This window comes from Ornithorhynchus anatinus, chromosome 19 (genome assembly GCF_004115215.2).
Source record: "Ornithorhynchus anatinus isolate Pmale09 chromosome 19, mOrnAna1.pri.v4, whole genome shotgun sequence".
Taxonomy (NCBI): domain Eukaryota; kingdom Metazoa; phylum Chordata; class Mammalia; order Monotremata; family Ornithorhynchidae; genus Ornithorhynchus; species Ornithorhynchus anatinus.
The window spans coordinates 11,441,285-11,458,743 of record NC_041746.1 but is presented as its reverse complement, the minus strand read 5'-3'; the positions used below and the strand labels follow the sequence as shown (position 1 = coordinate 11,458,743).

General features: G+C 43.3%; 1 long non-coding RNA gene across 2 annotated transcripts; it reads right to left on the bottom strand.

Annotated features, from left to right (window-relative positions):
• Positions 1-2,843: 2,843 nt before the first annotated feature.
• Positions 2,844-16,371, bottom strand: LOC114805739. Of its 2 annotated transcripts, none has more exons than XR_003753764.2 (4): positions 16,237-16,371; positions 12,949-13,040; positions 5,204-5,310; positions 2,844-3,134 (listed from the first exon to the last, which is right to left on the bottom strand). It is a non-coding gene; the product is annotated as an uncharacterized LOC114805739 (long non-coding RNA). The 2 variants fall into 2 exon arrangements; XR_005661132.1 differs by having other exon boundaries at positions 12,949-12,992.
• Positions 16,372-17,459: the final 1,088 nt, after the last annotated feature.

Here is a 17,459-nt window from a genome sequence, read left to right as displayed (position 1 = left end):
TATATCATACACTGGGGTAGATATAAAAGAATCAAATCTCACATGAGGCTCACAGTCTAAGTAGGAAGGAGAACAGGTATTGAATCCCCATTTTGCACATGAGGGAACTGAGGTACAGAGAAATTAAGGTTACATAGCCGATGTGGCAGAGCCAGAATTAGAACCCAGGTCCTCTGACTCCTGGCCCATGCTCTTTACACTAGGCCATGCTGCTTCTCAACCAATTAACCAATTAAACCAATTAAATCATTAGTATGTATTGAGCTCTTCCTCCATTCAGAATACTGTACAGTTTGGGAGAGTACAATAGTACACTCAATCCCTGCCCTCAAGGAATTTACAATCTAGCAGGAGAAACAAAGACTTAAAATCACTTTTAGGTAGGGGTCAGCAATAGAGTAGAAAGATATGTACAGAAATGCTTTGGTTGAATGAATCCTTCACCAATAATCAGATGTAGGATGAGGACAGAAGCCGTAAGAACTTTAACTTGTAATCTTTAGCCTTCATTTGGAAATAGTCCAGGGAAGGGAAGGTGAAAAAGAGGTATTCTTGTAATAAAGATGAGTAAATGGTTACAGGATAATCAACCTCATTATCTGACTTAGGTAGCTGCTGCTGTAGTGTCAGGTGGTATTTAGGAACATAAGAATAATAATGTCCAGGCTCAAAAATATCTCACCCAATCCATCAGAAAGCCTGCCTGATGCCTTTCTAACCCTGGAAATAAAAACTGACATATGCATCTGCTCACTATCTCAAGTCCCAATTATCTCCTTTGTGACTACCTTTCTAGGCACTCCAGCTCTACAAACTTGTTCGCTCCCCTCTTGAAGTGATGCGTACAGTTCACATCTATTACTGAGTTTAGCCCTTCATACTTTGTTCCCTGTTTTGACAATCCTTTGTATGGAGGAATCTGCCTGAATTCCTTATTCTGTATTCTACATTCCTTTTCCTCTTCAATGTCAGTCTGTGTGACCTGTTTTTTCTGAATTTGTGAGTCCCTGAAAAACGTACTAGCACCATTCCATAATTCTCCTTTCTGCGTCTTCTGTGCTTTCTGAGATTCTCCTTTAGCCTTCTTGTCTTTAAGCTGCTTACTGACTAAGTCTTTCCATTTAATTGACCTTCTAAGACTAGTTGAAAGAATTAACTTAAAACAACAAAGTGAAGGTAAATATAAAATGGTAGAGTCCAATTAACTTGGCATATGGTTTTCTATAATTAAGAATTAAGAGTATCTGATTCCTGGGCTGGGTTAGAGTGATTTCCCCATACCTAATATCCTTCCGCAAGCACTGTCCGTTTCTTAATGCCCCAGTCATCATGGGAGGCCCACCTAGCTCATCCATTTTCAGTCATCTTTGACTTCTCATTGTCCTCTAATAATTGTGGTATTTTTAAGTGCTTGAAAAACACAAGATAAAATACAAGATAAACACAAACACAAGATAAACACATCTGGAGCCCTAGGCCACTTGGATTTTGTCCTTCGCAAAGCTACAGCAGGAGTCCCAACCCCTTACTTCTGTGCTCTCCTCCCTCTGCTCCCCCGCATCTGACTCGCTAGCCCAGTCCTCAACACAAGATAAACACAAGATAATCAGGTCCCACATGGGATTCAGTCTAAATAGGAGGGAGAACCGGTATTCAATCCCCATTTTGCAGATGAGGGAACTGAGGCATGGAGAAGTTAAGTTACTTGTCCAAGCCTGCACAGCAGATAAGTGGTGGAAACGGGATTGGAACCCAGGTCTTCTGACTCCCAAGCCTGTGCTCTTTCTACTAGACCATCCTGCTTTCCTTCACATATCTAGTATGCCAAAAAAATCCCACCCTTCTCTCCTCCTCTAACACCTCTTTCTGAGTTAAGATTTACTCCCCAGCTCCAAAAGGATTAGGGGCCTCCTTTTCTTCACCTTTCCCTTCTGTCCATCAGTTCAATCTGCAGCCACTATAGCTGGGACTTGGGAATGCGATGAAGGCAGTTTCCACTGGTAGAGATGAGAACCACTATTTGGTAACTCTTTCCTAAGCATCATAGTGATCTAGTCTGACTACTGTACAGTTAAACCATTGCCTAGATTTTCTTTGGATGGACACTCGACCAGAAGTCAGGCAGATTCCCAGGATGACAGGTCACTGGATGATTTTGCAAATGTTAATCAGAGCAAGGCTGCCTTCATGCACTTGGATCTGCACCCCTTTAGCACTTGATATTCACCCCACCCTCAACCCCACAGCACTTGGTTACACAGCCATAATTTACTTTAATTTTTGTCTCCCCTCTAGATCCTAAGCTCCTTGAGGGCAAGGAAAGTGTCTACCAATCCTGTTGGATTGTACTCTCCCAAGTGCTTAATACAGTGCACTGCACACAGTAAATACCATTGATTGATTGCCCCGAGCAGCATTCTAAAATAGGAGGGAAGGATGGGGTGTGTTGAAACAAGGGTGCAAGGGGGAGGGTTTGAACTTGGGTTCTTTTGGGAGTCCCACTACCCTGGAGGGATTGCTGGATATGATTATCTATTCCCCTGTTTCCTGTTATTCCTAGGTGAATCAGGATGAGGCCACTGTCCCTTTTGGCACTCCAAGGAGTAAAATCACTTTGCTCCCAGCTGTGCCTCTGGAAGGGTGAGCATCCTGCAGGAGAGGCTAGCATTTCAGTGCTGAGCAGGCCAGATTGCTAAGAGGGCTATTCTGAGGGCTAGCGAGTCAGGCGCGGGGGAGCAGAGGGAGGAGAGCACAGAAGTAAGAGGTTGGGACTCCTGCTGTAGCTTTGGGAAGGACAGAATCCAAGTGGCCTAGGGCTCCAGATGGCAGAATAACAGCGAGATTTGGAAGATTTTTGAAAGAAGGATCCCGCATGTGGAACGTGCAAAAATCACCAACATGGTTATCATTGTCAGAAAGCACTTGCTACCAAAAAGTAAGTGAAGGACGCCATTTGGTAAGGAGGCTGGGCTTCTTGTCTTTCTTGCTCAACCACAGGTTGTGTGTCTTCTCTATGGGTCCAGGATTGTCCACTCCAGTTGAGGATAAGCTGGCTTCCATCCATCCTAGCGGGCAGCAGCAGCTAAATGAGTGGTTTGGGATTTTGAGTCTTGCTTCGAAAGCTTACTCTCAACCTGAAATAGTGCCAAGGAGCATTACTCAGACACAGCCAGCTTAGCTCCAGAGGAGTTTTACTGTTTCCTTCTAAGCATTCTAGACTAGAGGGCTCTGAGGACTGTTAACTCTCCCCTCAACGCTTTCAAACTCCTATTAGGAAGGAGACAGAATTATGGCAACAGATCAGGAGGAACAGGTGATCTTGCTGGCTCCTTCCACTCACTGCCTCATTTCCCCTCGGGCCTTTTTGGGTGTCATGACTAGCTGAAGTACCACCTTCTTCCCTCTCTTCCATGTTCACTCAGATGCTATTTTTATCTGTGTGGTTGCAATTTTGCCCCAGGCAGGGAACAGGGATCTGAAGATGGGTAGTTCTTCCCTTTGGAGACTAAAGCTACTTGTTCCCCGAGGGGCTGGTCTCCTGGCCCCGCAGAACAAGACTGGCCTGTGATGGCTGGGGTGAGCCCGAGGAGCAGGGGTCACTCATGACTGATCTAGACTTTTTGCTACATAGTCCTTGCATCATCTCAACTCTGTGGCTTGCACTGCTCCCCTCCCTCTCTCCCAACGAAATGCCAGTAGAAAGGGAAAAGGGCTTGGAGGGTGAAAGTACTCACTTTTACATTTGTTCTGAAGAGCAGGCTATGTAGGAATCAATGCCGAAAGGAATCGTGCATGGGATCAGTAATGAACCCTGAGCTAAAGTCAGAAGTCCTGGTTTCATTACTTTGAAGGATCTAATTTCTAATTCCAGCTTCACCACTTGCCTGCTGTGTGATCTTGGGAAAATCACTTCACTTTTCTGTGCCTCAGTTTCCTCTTCTGTAAAATGGGGATTCAATTCATTCATTCATTCAATAGTATTTATTGAGCGCTTACTATGTGCAGAGCACTGTACTAAGCATTTGGAATGTACAGTTTGGCAACAGATAGAGACAATCCCTGCCCAAAAACAGACTCACATTCTAAACGACTGTTAAATACCTGTTCTCCCTCCTAGTTAGACTGTGAGATCCATGTGGGACAGGGAGTATGTCTGCTCTGCTTTATAGTAAATCTACTCCAGCATTTAGTACAGTGCTTGGCACAAAGGTACTTAACCAATGCTATTATTATTATTATTATTATTATTATTACTAATAGTAGCAGTAGTACCCTCTTCTAGAATGCTCTTTGTCCTCTGACTTGAGTAAATGCAAGCACTTAAACATTCAGACTGCAGAAATCATAGGTGTGATATTCCTTAAGGGTGAACTATGTGCTAAGCACTGAGGTAGATATAGCAAAATCAGGTCAGAACGTCCCTATCCTGAATGGGACTCACAGTCTAATGGGAAGGGAGAACAGATGTTTAATTCATATTTTACAGATGAGGAAACTGAGGCACAGAGAATTTGAATGACCTGTCCAAAATTGCAAAGGAGGCAAGAGAGTGAGCAGAGATTAAATCCCAGGCCTCTAACTCCCAGCCCTATTGCTCTTTCTATGGGAGGCGAACACTCAATATACCAATGACTGATGATTCAGTTTGTGAATTATCGGGACCTTCTCATCCTCACCCTGGCTGCTTCCTATTAGCCATCTACTGGTCTTCTGCACACCTTGAACCTCTCATTTCTTAGAAAAGTAGCTAAAAGTTTTCCTGTCTTGGATTATAAACCCCCAATGGCCAGACACTAAAACTACTTAACTCTCTTTGAAAGGGTCCATGATGCCTTCTCATGCAGATTAGGGTTAACACATTGAATACATGTATAATACATGTATTATAGATGTTTAATATATTTTTAGATAAAAATACTATTTGCAATAAGGCAAAAGAAAAACTTGAGATAAAATCAAATCGCTAACATATTCCCCATAATGTAGAAAGACAAAGTGCATGGAGGTGTCAACACAGGGAAAGAAATATTGCATTCTCTACTTATAAAATGACCTCCTTTATCCATGCAGGTAAACTCATTTTACATCTAAAAGCCTACTCTTTCCAGAAAAATACCAATATTAAATGTGGGGAGGTTCTTCCCTGGGCATCATCATTCCTCAGAAGTCATCAGCTTTAATTGAGATGCAAATATCTGCTTACCTTCCCCCCATCTTTGGTGTTGCAGTTCTGTAGGACTATTGGATTCTGTCTGTTGCCATTTGATATGCGTCAGGCCTCTACACAGGAAGCTTATCTCAAGCAATTATCTTACCCAAATAAAAAATGAAAATGGAAAAGTTAAATAAATAACAAGACATTTTGATGGCATCGCAGTAATGTACTTCTTGGTTAACATTACCCCTGACTTTTGGACAGCTAGATTTGTTAATGCGTTTGTCCTTTACTTATGCATCCATCTCCGTAAATCTCAGGGTCCCTACGTGATGTATATCCAGGTGCACCTTTCCCTTCTACAAAGCCCCTTCAGGACACCGGCAGGATGACTAAAGTCTCAAGCTGTCCAACCTTTTGGTTGATGTAGAAGGGAGGATATCCAAAACCTGGACTTATTTGGAGGCAGACATTTTGCTTTCTCCTCAGAGCCATCTTTCCTTTATTTAGGGTCCAGTTGTTTCCTCTCCATATTTTAGACCCTGGAGCTTTGTGCTCACACTATGGAGAGACAACCTTATGCTTTGGATGTGGATAAAGCAACTTGTGACCTTTTGGATCCCAGACAATGGGCTGATGTTCATTAGTCACCAGTATGAGAAGGATCAGGCCAACTGCTCTAGGGAAGATGAGGAAAAACAAATAAGCAATAAATCGATACCCAAGCCAGCGCTCTGGTAACACTCCCACATCTGTGAGGGTGTGCAACAATAAAAAAAAGTAATGTTTTTATTTTTTTGATCCATTTAAAGGCTAAGTAGTACTGTCTTAAGAACTGCTCTCCCAATAAGGAAAATCTAATCTCTTACTTTGGAACATGAGCGCTCATAGTAAAATCATGGTAAGTTTTAGTGACCATTTAATCATCCAAAAGAACACTTTGATGTTCCTTAGAAGGGTGTGATTCATAATTACATATTTTCCAATGCTGCAGTTTGAAATACCCTGGAAGGGTCAAAAGCAACCTTGTGGCCTTGATTCTTCCCACAATACCTTGTGTAAGGGCTATGCAAATTAGTGTCTTTTGCAGTTTATATTTTTGGCAGTAGATGGTGCCAGTAAATTCAGAATTTGCAACAGTAAATAGGTTGAATTAAGGATTGATCTTTATAAGGATGAGGGCCAACTGAAATAACCCAGTGTCCCCTGAATGTCAAGTGGTTTGTTTAATTATTAGTGTTTATTGAGCATTAAGAGCATGCTAGGCATTATAAAGAACAATTGTACCTGAGTCTGTTTAGATTTCAGGAATTAACATTTTGTATATCATGTTTTAGCCTGATGGGATGTGCAGGAATATATATGCATAAACCTAACATGCATTCTTCCATGGTTCTTCCAAAATCAAATCCCACTTTCTCCATTTAAAAATTAGTTTCTCTCCTTTTCTTTCCCCAGTTCTTGATATCCTCCTCCAAATATGACATCCCATTTCCTGTCTGAGAGGGAGGGTTCTAGCATGGTTTATCTGGGCTTCCCGTGGCTCAGAAATGTAAAATTAATTCTGTAGGGTCTCCACCATATGTAAGGGCCAAGCAAGGCTAGCGTTAGACCTTTAGTGTCACAGAGACAGATCCCCTCTGCCGCTCTGTCTCATCTTGTATGCCACTTTATTACACGGAGCGTGGTCACAATGATATGTGATTTATTCATTCATTCAATAGTATTTATTGTGGTGATGTTCTACAGAAGTCAGAAGTCCATTCGAGCACCTGGCCCTGGAGCATTTCTCTGAGGACACAACAGATATTTCCTCCTCCCCAACATCCCCCTTCCCCCCTGCAACCTTTGCTTCGGAGTTGCTCTGTTCCCCTCCCTGACTGTTTGAGCAGACACTTGCTCAGACAGCTCTCTCCTTCCTACCTAACCTCCCTGATCTCCCACTACAAGCCAGCCCACACACTTCACTTCTCCAGTGCTAACCTGCTTGCTGTATCTTGAGCTCGTCTGTCTCACCAACGACCCCTTGCTCACTTTCTGACTCAAGCCTGGAACTCCTTCTCCTTTAACATCTGACAGACCACCAATCTCCCCACCTTCAAAGCCTTACTTACATCACACCTCCTCCAAGAGGCCTTCCCTGACTTGCTCAACTATTCGCCTTCCCTTCTGCGGCACTGATGCATTTGGGTCCGAACCCCTTATGCACTTTGATTTTCTCCCCACCCTCGGCCCCACAGCATTTATGTACACGTCCTTATACTTGGCTGTTTCTCCGCTTTGTAATTTATTTTAACCTTTGTTGCTCCCACTAGATTGTAAGCTCCTAGAGGTCAGGAATTATATCTAGCAACACTACTATATTGTATTCTCTCAAGGGCTTAGTACAGTGCTTTGCACACAGTGAGTCCTGAATAGATACCACTGACTGATGAGCAGGAGCTTTCAAACTGCCACCTTTCCCGTGCCGCCTTCCTGAGGCAGCGCCCATGCCTGACGCAGCCCCATTGCTGCCGCACCAGCCACTCACCCATCCACTCTGATGTCCTGCCTTGAGGCTGCGGCTTCAATTCTGAAGCCACTGGAGCCAAGAATACTTGTAGTAAGGATACTACAAGGAATAGAAAGCTGCACGGCCTAGTGGAAAGAGCACAGTCCTGCATGGCCTAGTGGAAAGAGCACAGTACCAGGAGTCAGAGGATCTGGATTTGAATCCAGCTTCCATCACTTGTCTGCTGTGTGACCTTGGGCAAATTACTCTTTGTGTCTCATCTTTAAAATGGAAATTCAATACCTGTTCTCCTTCCCATTTAGGATGTGAGTCCATGTGGGACCTGATTACCTTGTATCTATCTCAGTGCTTAGTACAGTGCTTGGCTCTCATAGTAAACACTTAAATACTATAATAATAAATTTTTTAATCATTGTTATTATGTCCTATGAAGCATCATGAAGGTGGGTGGAAGCTTTGGGACAGGATAAAGATGTTTCTTCTCCTGAAGCCCCTCTGGAAAAGTGTAGCTTCTCTCCCCAGCCATCTGAAAAATACCCAAATTGTATGCACACCACCCGCCCCCCCCAAAACACACACCCCCTTTATAGTATTTGTTAAGCACTTACTGTGTGTCAAGCACTGTTATAAAGGCTGGGTTAGATACAAATAGACACAATCCTTGTCCTTCATGGGACTCGCATTCTCAGTAGGAGGGAGAACAGGAAAACTGAGGCAAAGAAAAGTTAAGTGAATTGCCCAAGGTCACACAACAGGCATTTGGCAGAGCTGAGATTAGAACCCCAGTCCTCTCACTCTCAGCCCCATGCTTTCTCCACCACACTATGCTGCTTTTTTTTGTTTTGTTGTCTGTCTCCCGCCTTTTAGACTGTGAGCCCGTTGTTAGGCAGAGATTGTCTCTATCTGTTGCCGAATTGTACACTGCAAGCGCTTAGTACAGTGCCATGCACACAGTAAGCGCTCAGTAAATACGATTGAATGAATGAATGAGAGGATCCCCCTGGTGGTAGCTCTACTCTTTCTTTGGCTGACCCAAAGGTGCTTGGCAAGTTACTTTTCTTGCCAGTGTTTCTGCCTGCTTGCAGTTCACCTAACCCACGGGGTCGGGGTGGCAGGGAAACCAGCAGGGAAGTCCCAACCTCCGAGAGGCCCAAGGTAAAGTCCTGAATAAATATTGAGCATTATTAAATGCGACTTCTTACCAAATAAATACATCGCAAGGATTAAGGCTGTTTTAAAGACCCTCTATTTACCTGCCAAACTTCCTTATATACACTCTCTTGTGTTTTCCTGAAGCAGGTGTATCAAAGCCATAAGGCTCTTTTGTGTGAACTAACAGTCACCCGAACGGTCCTATTACGGTGTACATAGAACAGTTGAGCTCCAGTGTATTTTTGAGCATTGGCTATTGGAAAGGATAGGTCTGCACAGCATTTAAGGCACCAAGAAATTATCAGGCCTTTCTTTTTTTAATAGTAATTCCACCATGTTGTAGAATGATCACTCATTGAGCCCTGAGGAGCTGGCAGAAGGATGTCTGAAGGCCTGTGGATCACCACCAATGCCCACAGGCTAGCAGTCATTTTATGCCTGAGGTCATTAAAAAGTCCCGAGTCTCTTTGCAAAGACCTACTTCTCTCCCCAGCCTGGCTGGGGCAGGTTTGAGTTCCAATCTTGCCTCTGCCTTGCAGAGGAGAGATACTGGAAAAATGACTTGTGCTGCTGTGAGTCCCATGTGAGATGGGGACTGCGTTTGACTTGATTATCTCATATCTTCCCCTGGTGCTTGACACATAGTAAGAGCTATGTAGTAAGTAAGAGTAAGAAATAATTCCAATTCCTTAAGGAATCTATTTGCCAGCCCTTCAATTATTTGGGTTTCTCTTTGTCTTACCCATTAGATTTGTAGCTCCTAGTTCTCTCCCCACCATCAAAGTCTTACTGAAGACACATCTCCTTCAAGAGACCTTCCCTAAGCCTCATTCATCATTTTCCTCTCCCTTCTGCATTGTCCTGATTTGCTCCCTTTATTCACCCCTTCTTCAGCCCCTCAGGACTTAAGTACCTATTTGTAATTTATTTATATTAATGTCTGTCTATACCTCTAGTTTGTGAGCTCATTGGAGGAAGGGAATGTGTCTACCAACTCTATTGATATTGTACTCTCCCAAGCCCTTGGTACAGTGCTCTGCACACAGTCAGTGTCAATAAATGTGATTGATTGGACATCTGTATCCTCATTATCAGCGGTATTTATTGAGTATTTACTATGTGCAGAACACTGTACTAAGTGCTTGGGAGAGTACAGTTCAGCCGAGTTGGTTAGACAAGATCCCTACTACTGTTCGTTTCCCTAAACCTCTAGGATGGAGCTCTGCCTTCATTAGGTGTGCAGTGAATGCTTTTGCTGTTGTGTTTATGATGGCGGTGATTTTCCTCTGGCCCGTCATCAGTTTTGTCACATCTTTTCTTAAAGAAAATGCCGAATATAGGAGAGAGACTGCTTTTGTCTTTGCATGTTATGGTTCTGTTAATAAAGCCCAGGAACCCCGCTGTTCATCCAGTGTGAAAGCACTCAGCTCTGGGATTCAGGGTTACTGGGTTCTAGTGCCAGACCTGCAGGAAGCGGAATGCCAGGTGGTGCTAGGGCATCAGCTCCTGCTCCTTGTCCCTCCAAAGCTCACCTTCTAACCGCAACGTGCTTTCCACTCTCCTGCCTCTGTCCCCTTGTTCGAGCCAAGAAGAGAGCACTCAGTAAATACCCCCAATTGAAGGCATACTGCATAGACCACTGTCAATATAAGCAGTTCTTCACCCAGGTTCTTGGCCCTGCAGTGTACCAACCGACTGTCATTAGCCATTATCGAAGAGAGACCCTTTTCCCGATCATCACTAGTAGTATAACCCAGTGTCAATCAGTAGTATTTATTGAGCGCTTACTGTGTGCCAAGTAAGTTCTGTCCCAAGTGTTTGGGAGAGTGCAATTCAAGAAAGTTGACAGACATGTTCCCAGCCCACAAGGAGTGTCATGTCGACTTTTAAAAGTAATGATTTTACATTTCGTACTCATATTCAGCCTGTGATCCTCTATGACTTGAGGTATTTTCCTATTAAACTTTTGCCTATCTAGTTTTTTCCATATCCCATATTTTTCGGCTTTTTCCCCAAAGGTGCGAGTGCTCCTAAATTGGGAATTGCCTAATGACTTCGAGCTATTCAGTGAGTCTTGGCTTTTCTCTAAGCCACTTGGGTCAATTTATCGATGGTATTTATTGAGTGTTTACTATGTGCAGAGTACTGTATTAAGCCCATGGATGAGTACAATACAATAGTATTGGTAGACTCGATCCCTGCCCTCAAGGAGTTTCCAGACTAGAGATCTTTAAGTGAGCTTATTTTGGGAAAAAAAAAAGACAGAAAATAAAAGTAAAAATTTGGTGCTTTTAAACTAACCCACATGGTAAAAGAGCATAGACTTGGCGAAAATGTGCTGTTCCTCAATTACTAAGTTATAATAAGGGAATCAAATTATGATCTAATGATTTGACTGTCTAACATCATCTATTAAAATGAAACATTTTCAAGTTTTATGAATGAAAGCAGAATCGTTCAAGCAGTGAACGATATAGAAAGCAATTTTTGTTTTAGAAAAATCAGGAAGCTTTTTCACTCTGAACCTCAATAATCTTTTAAAGTATTTAGTTTATAGCCCCCAGGCAAAAGGAGTTTATGCACTAAACCATAACACTAAAACAATGTCACCCATGCTTGGAGTTCTCACTGTAAACTTTTACTTTTTCTGAATTGAAAAAAAACAGGGTCTTAAAAAGTGGCTAGTAGCTAGCATCTCATTTTCCTGGTGGCCACCATCTTGGCAATGTTGTGTTGCTTAGGAACTAGCAGAAAAATCTCTCTCTCCCTCCTCTCTCTCTCTTTTTTAATGGTTCCTTTGTGCCCTGATATTTTTCCAAGTTGGCAGCTGTGAGGAAAAACAATGTGATTTGGTTAGATTCAGCCTCCCTCTCTCAAGTCTGGAGCAGAACAGATAAGAACTTGTATGTCAGAATACAAAGTTTACTCAGCTAGAGTCAAAAGCTTTTGATGTTTGCTGTCCAATCTGGCCTAGCATCTTTGAAGTTCAATTACACATGCTATAGTCCCTCAATAAGAAGCAGACCTTTTTTTCCTTGTTAGTTAAAACATCTGCCTAATAGAAACGGCCTGCATTAAAATTAGTCTTAATTGTTTTGCGACTGATAGAGACAGTTTGCTTCTGTCCATTAGGAAGAAGAGGAGAAAGGTTTAGGGATTGCAAACAATTGAAGTCTCTGGATGAAAATTATATTTCCCTTCCTGGGGAAGTATAAATAGATAAATGTCTCTTTCAGTGTTGTTGCTGTTAGAGTTATTGTTCGCTTACCTTAATTTCTTACTATTTGTATAGTGCTACTCACTTTATAAGCAGAAGCTGTATGGCCTAGTAGAAAGGGTGCAGGCATGGGAGTCAGAGGGCCTGGGTTCTAATCCTGGCTCTACCACTTGCCTGCTGTATGACCTTGGGCAAGTCACTTAACTTCTCGGGGCCTCAGTTACCTCATCTATAAAAAGGGGGTTCAGTACATGTCCTCCCTCCTATTTAGACTGTGAGCCCCATGTGGAGCAGGAATTGTGTCTGACCTTAGTGCTTGATATGTAGTAAATGTTTGACATACAGTAAGTGCTTAACAAATACCAGAATTATAATTATAATTATTATTAAACAATGTGCAATATGTATGTGATATGTACACATACACACACTAATGTGGGTTAACCATTTCCCATTGAAAAGCCTCAGGAAAATGATCTCTTTTGTTACTAGTCACTTCTGTCAATGTCATTTGAACTAAGCCATGAACGATTCAATCATCACTGATAAATGCCTTTCCCCCCCAACCAAAGCCAGTTTTATCATGTTAAAGCCAATGGACAGCAAATGATATCAAAATGTATTTTTGTTGCCTCCACTATGGTGCTCTTTGAAGAGGGGTGGAAGGCTGAGCCTTTGTTCTAGGAAATAAAGCGAGACAATCAATAAACTGTACAGTACATCTCAAATGCTTTAGTATTTCCCTGACAATAAAGCAGAAACCCTTCATCTTTCACTGTGAGTTCCCAGAGAGCTTGGTATCTGAAAGAGATTCTAGTGGGTGAGACCCCGGGATTCAGAGCTAGATTTAACCACTGGCTAAAAGACATGGAGAATAGTCAGGGGTAGAAACCTAGGATGTTGGAGACCTACCTTAGTTTGTTGTTTGTTCTTCTAAAAGGGCTGTCCCGAGGGAACTGAAAGGTTGGAGAAGGATGACATAAACATGTTGTTTAGAAAATGATCTGCAGGAAACGGAAAAGTTATTTTAAGGGCAATTCTCTTCAAATAGCCCAGTGAGCCTTCCGAGTGGCCTCCTGTTTCAGGAGTTCTATCCTGCCCCATTCCCCTTGTCCCTTGGCATGGGCCTGGTTGAAGGTGGCTATAAGTGGCATTCTCAGAAATATTCTACCATGTGGAATGTGACTCTTAACACTCCCCTCCAACATCTATTCAATCACTTGTTTTTACTGAGTGATTACTGTGTGCAGAGCACTGTAGTAAACTTCCAGGTGGCTATTCTGGTGTCTCCAACCTCACTGAATAAAGGCACACTGGACTCTGTCTTCACTAAGGACAGAACAAAAAGAAGTGGACTTAACTAACAGTAGTAGGAAGTTGTAGAAAAGGAAGACTCTCTTGCCAGTCAGGGTTACTAGACAGGCTACTAAAGGATATTGTGTGAACTCTGTCCCTGCTAAGGGCCACTTTGATAGTTGGAGAAATGGGCACTGTCTGGGACCACTGCTCTTGGAGGTTTCTCTGAAATCATCAAAGGGACCCACTACATCCCTCACGGTAGCACTTTCTTCTTCCACTTATTCCACGGGGCTGCTCCTCTGGCCTAAAAGTTGTCCAGGGACAACAAAAAATTGTCCCTCCTTCCTGGAGGTCTTTAAAGCAGGCCCTAAGAACAAGCTTCCAGTGGAGCTGGAATCTCATGAAAAAGCAATTCCACTGAATCCCCATCCCAAAGGAAACATTCAGCTTTTTCTCATGCATAGAGATAGCACGGGTTAGACACGCAATAGTTTTTAGGCCTCGGTGTTTTTTCCTTAAAATAAATAATCTGGGTGAACTCAACCGTGTTGATTTCCTCTGCCTGAGATAACATGTAAAAGACATAACATAAGACTAAGGGGATAGGCAGTCTGTTATTGAGAGTCAAGGTTTTATAAGATTAAAATGTCCTGATGGAATTGTATGTCCTCAAGAGGCATTTCCACCTAACAGGCTGGGGAGGTAGCTGCAGACCTTAGACTTGGAACCAGAAGCCCCAGTTACACTTGGCTGCTAAGTTGACATTTGGCTTCAGTGGAGTTGCTTTAATTCCTCTGTGCTCCAAATCAGAGGGCCTAGAAGACCTGTTATTAGGAAGTGGTGGCACCATGCAGCATAAAAGTAGTTTTTCACCTATTGCACACCTAGCCTTCACGGTCTACTTTTAATCCACCTCAAAGTCGATACTGATGTGCTCCTTCCTTTCCATCCAAATTACTACCACTTTAGTCCAAGCACTTATCATATCTCGCCTCATAATCATCAGTGGTATTTACTGAATGCTTACTATGTCCTCTGTACTAGGCGTTTGGAGAATATAATACAACAGAGTTGGAAGACATGTTCCCTGCCCATGACAAGTTTATAATCTAGAGGGAGAGACAGATGTTAATTTAAATAAATACTTTATAATATATAATTTATAGATATGTGCATAAGTGCTTTAGGGTTGAGGGTGGGTGAATATTAAACATCCAAAGGTCACAGATCCAAGCACGTAAACAACACAGAAGGGAGAGAGAGCCGGGGAAAAGAAGGCTTAATTAGGAAAGGCCTCTTGGAGGAGATGTGGCCTGAATGAGGCTTTGAAGGTGGGGAAAGGTGGCATATATGTGGGAGGGGAAGGTGTCCCCGGATAGGGCTAGGAAACTACCCCGTGGTAATGGGTTACTGCTGGCAGAAGAGGGTGCTCTATGGCTTGTACAGCCGCCCATAAGATCTGAAGAGGGCCTGGAACCTGGGAATCAATTTCCTTAGCCCTCAACTTGTTGGTGTTTTTATTGTAGTCAGTTCACCGAGGCAGAGGGGTAGGTGGCCCCTGCCTGCATCCATGGAGTTCTATTTACATGCCACTCTGGCTGCTTAATCCTTTTGTTGGTGAAGCCTGTTTGTTTTGACCCACCTGTCTCTCTGCTCCACCTGTCAGACCAAGGCAGGGAGAAAGAAAGACAAGGCTTTGGTCTAGACCGTGAAAGACATTTGCCAGTTCAGGATGTTTGTAAATTTGTAAGTACTGGTGGTGGATAGAATGGGCCCTGCTTCCCATACCAGGGGAAATGCGAAGGCCAGTGTTTTGACAACAAAGGAAATGTGTAGATTACATTTCTGCTCATTCTGGAAGTGGAGCGGACTAAATGTTCGTTTTCCTCTCCACATCCCCTCAGCTGGGTTTCCCAGAACAATGTCTGGGGCAAATCTAAGAGTAGTATTTTTTGAATGCTTACTGTGTATAGAACTCCTGTACTGTAAATTGTAGAACCCATGTGCTGCAGACTGTAAGTTTATTGTAGACAGGGAATGTGTCCGTTATATTGTTATGTTTTACTCTCCAAAGCGCATTGTATAGTGACCTGCACACAGTAAGTGCTCAATGAATATGAAAGTTGATTGTACTAAGCATGTGGGAGAGTATAATAGCAGCATGGCAGAGTGGATAGAGCACAGGCCTGGGAGTCAGAAGGTCATGGGTTCTAACCCAGCTCCACCACTTGTCTGCTGTGTGGCCTTGGACAAGTCACTTCACTTCTCTGTGCCTCAGTTACCTCATCTGTAAAATGGGGATTGAGACTGTGAGCCCTGCAGGGAACAGGTCCAACCCAATTTGCTTGTATCCACTCCAGCGTTTAGTTCATTGCCTGGTGCATAGTAAGCGCTGAGCAAATACCACAATTGATATTATTATTATTATAGATACAATGCCTGGCCTTGAGGAGCTTACAGTCTAATGGGAGCTTAGAGCCTAATAAGGAAAGGGAGGGGCATTCAGTCATTCATGAAATGCTCCCCATCCTCTCTTTCCATCCCATCCAGTGTCATAGCCTGTTGTTACTTGTCACTTCTTATCTGATCTGCAAAGAACACAAAAGCAATTTCTGTCTGGCTTTGGCTTGATCGCAACTGACCTTCACACACCCAGGCACGTGAATTTGTGAGACCCTCTCTAGCTCATCAGGAAATCCGAGTTCTCCTTCTCTCCTCTAAGCCTCCAAAGGTATCTCCGTTCCCCCTCCCGATCCCTGAAATCCCCATCGTCTTACCGAAAACTCCTCGAGAGGGAACAAAGTTGAACTTTTCCTGCACCTGGAGGATATCTCTTCCTGGGCCAATACCCACCTTGCTTCTGTCCCTCCTACCGTGCTGCTTTGTTTTACCCAAACTCACCTTTTCTCTCGGTTTGGAAAGTGTACAGTGAAAACAGAGTAGCAGCTGCAGCTCTGCCAGTAGTTCAGGGCCTCGCCTTCCAACTTCTGCCGTGTTCAGACTCGGTTTCCTCTGGGGCCCGGGGCTGCAAGGAACTTGCTCTGTGAACTGTGAGAAATCGAAAGCCGTCCCTTACTCCTCTCTCACCCCTCCGACACGAGCTTTTTCTTTCCCCAAAAGCCCGGCCTGTGCCTCTGTGGCCCCCTCGCTCCCTATTTTCTTGGGAATTCCTCGCTCGGCTTTTTCGAGAATGTTTTCTCCCTCCCCTTTGGCACAATGCAGTGACCTTGGCATGTCTCACAACACTCAATATCGGAAGGCTTTATAAAACTCATATCTCAGAAGGGGCTGACATTACATTACAAGAGGATCTGTAAACCTCCCTGAGATGACGAATGTCTTTTTTAAACAACAGCCCAAGACTTCATTTAAATTAGTAACATGGAGATTAGAAGCCCGCTCCCAGCCTGAGCAACAGCCACACCAGACTCTGGGAATATCAGTCACATGAAAGCTGTTAAGTTTGAGATGGGAATAAATCAAGAAGCCTGTAAAAACTGTCAGCAGGTCAGGGAAGTTTATGAACTCTTGCTGTATCTAATCATAAATCATAAGAATAAGCTAAAACCGGGAAGAAAAATGTCCTCTTTTGTAATCTAATGCTGTCTGTTAAGGCAATAAAACTCAAATGAAATGCATGCATTGCAATTTTTAGTTGATACTTTCCATTATGACCAAAGTGAAGGAAGAGTCTCAAAGTTATAGAAGTGAGACAGATGAGAGGAGGGGCTGCTTCCTTCAAGGAGCTGGGTGGTTCGGCTCCAGGCTGCTCTGGCAACTTCCTCCTGGTGCCTAATCTCTATTAAATAGGGCATGTTGTAAATGCTGGGGCCCAGAAGCCCATGATAAAACCATCCTGACAGGCCCTTTGGAGGCAAATCCAAGAGAGAGTCTCAATCATTCACATTTTCTGAGCATTTACTGCATGCAGAGCACTGTCCTAAGTGCTTGGGAAAGTACAATATAACAGCATAGTTGAGCTGGTAGACACGTTTCCTTCCCAGAATGAGTTTACAGCCTAGAGGGGAAGACAGAAATTAATATAAATAAACAATGGATATGTACCCGAGTGCCGTGGGGCTGAGGGAGGGGTGAATAAAGGGAGCAAATCCACATGCAAGGGC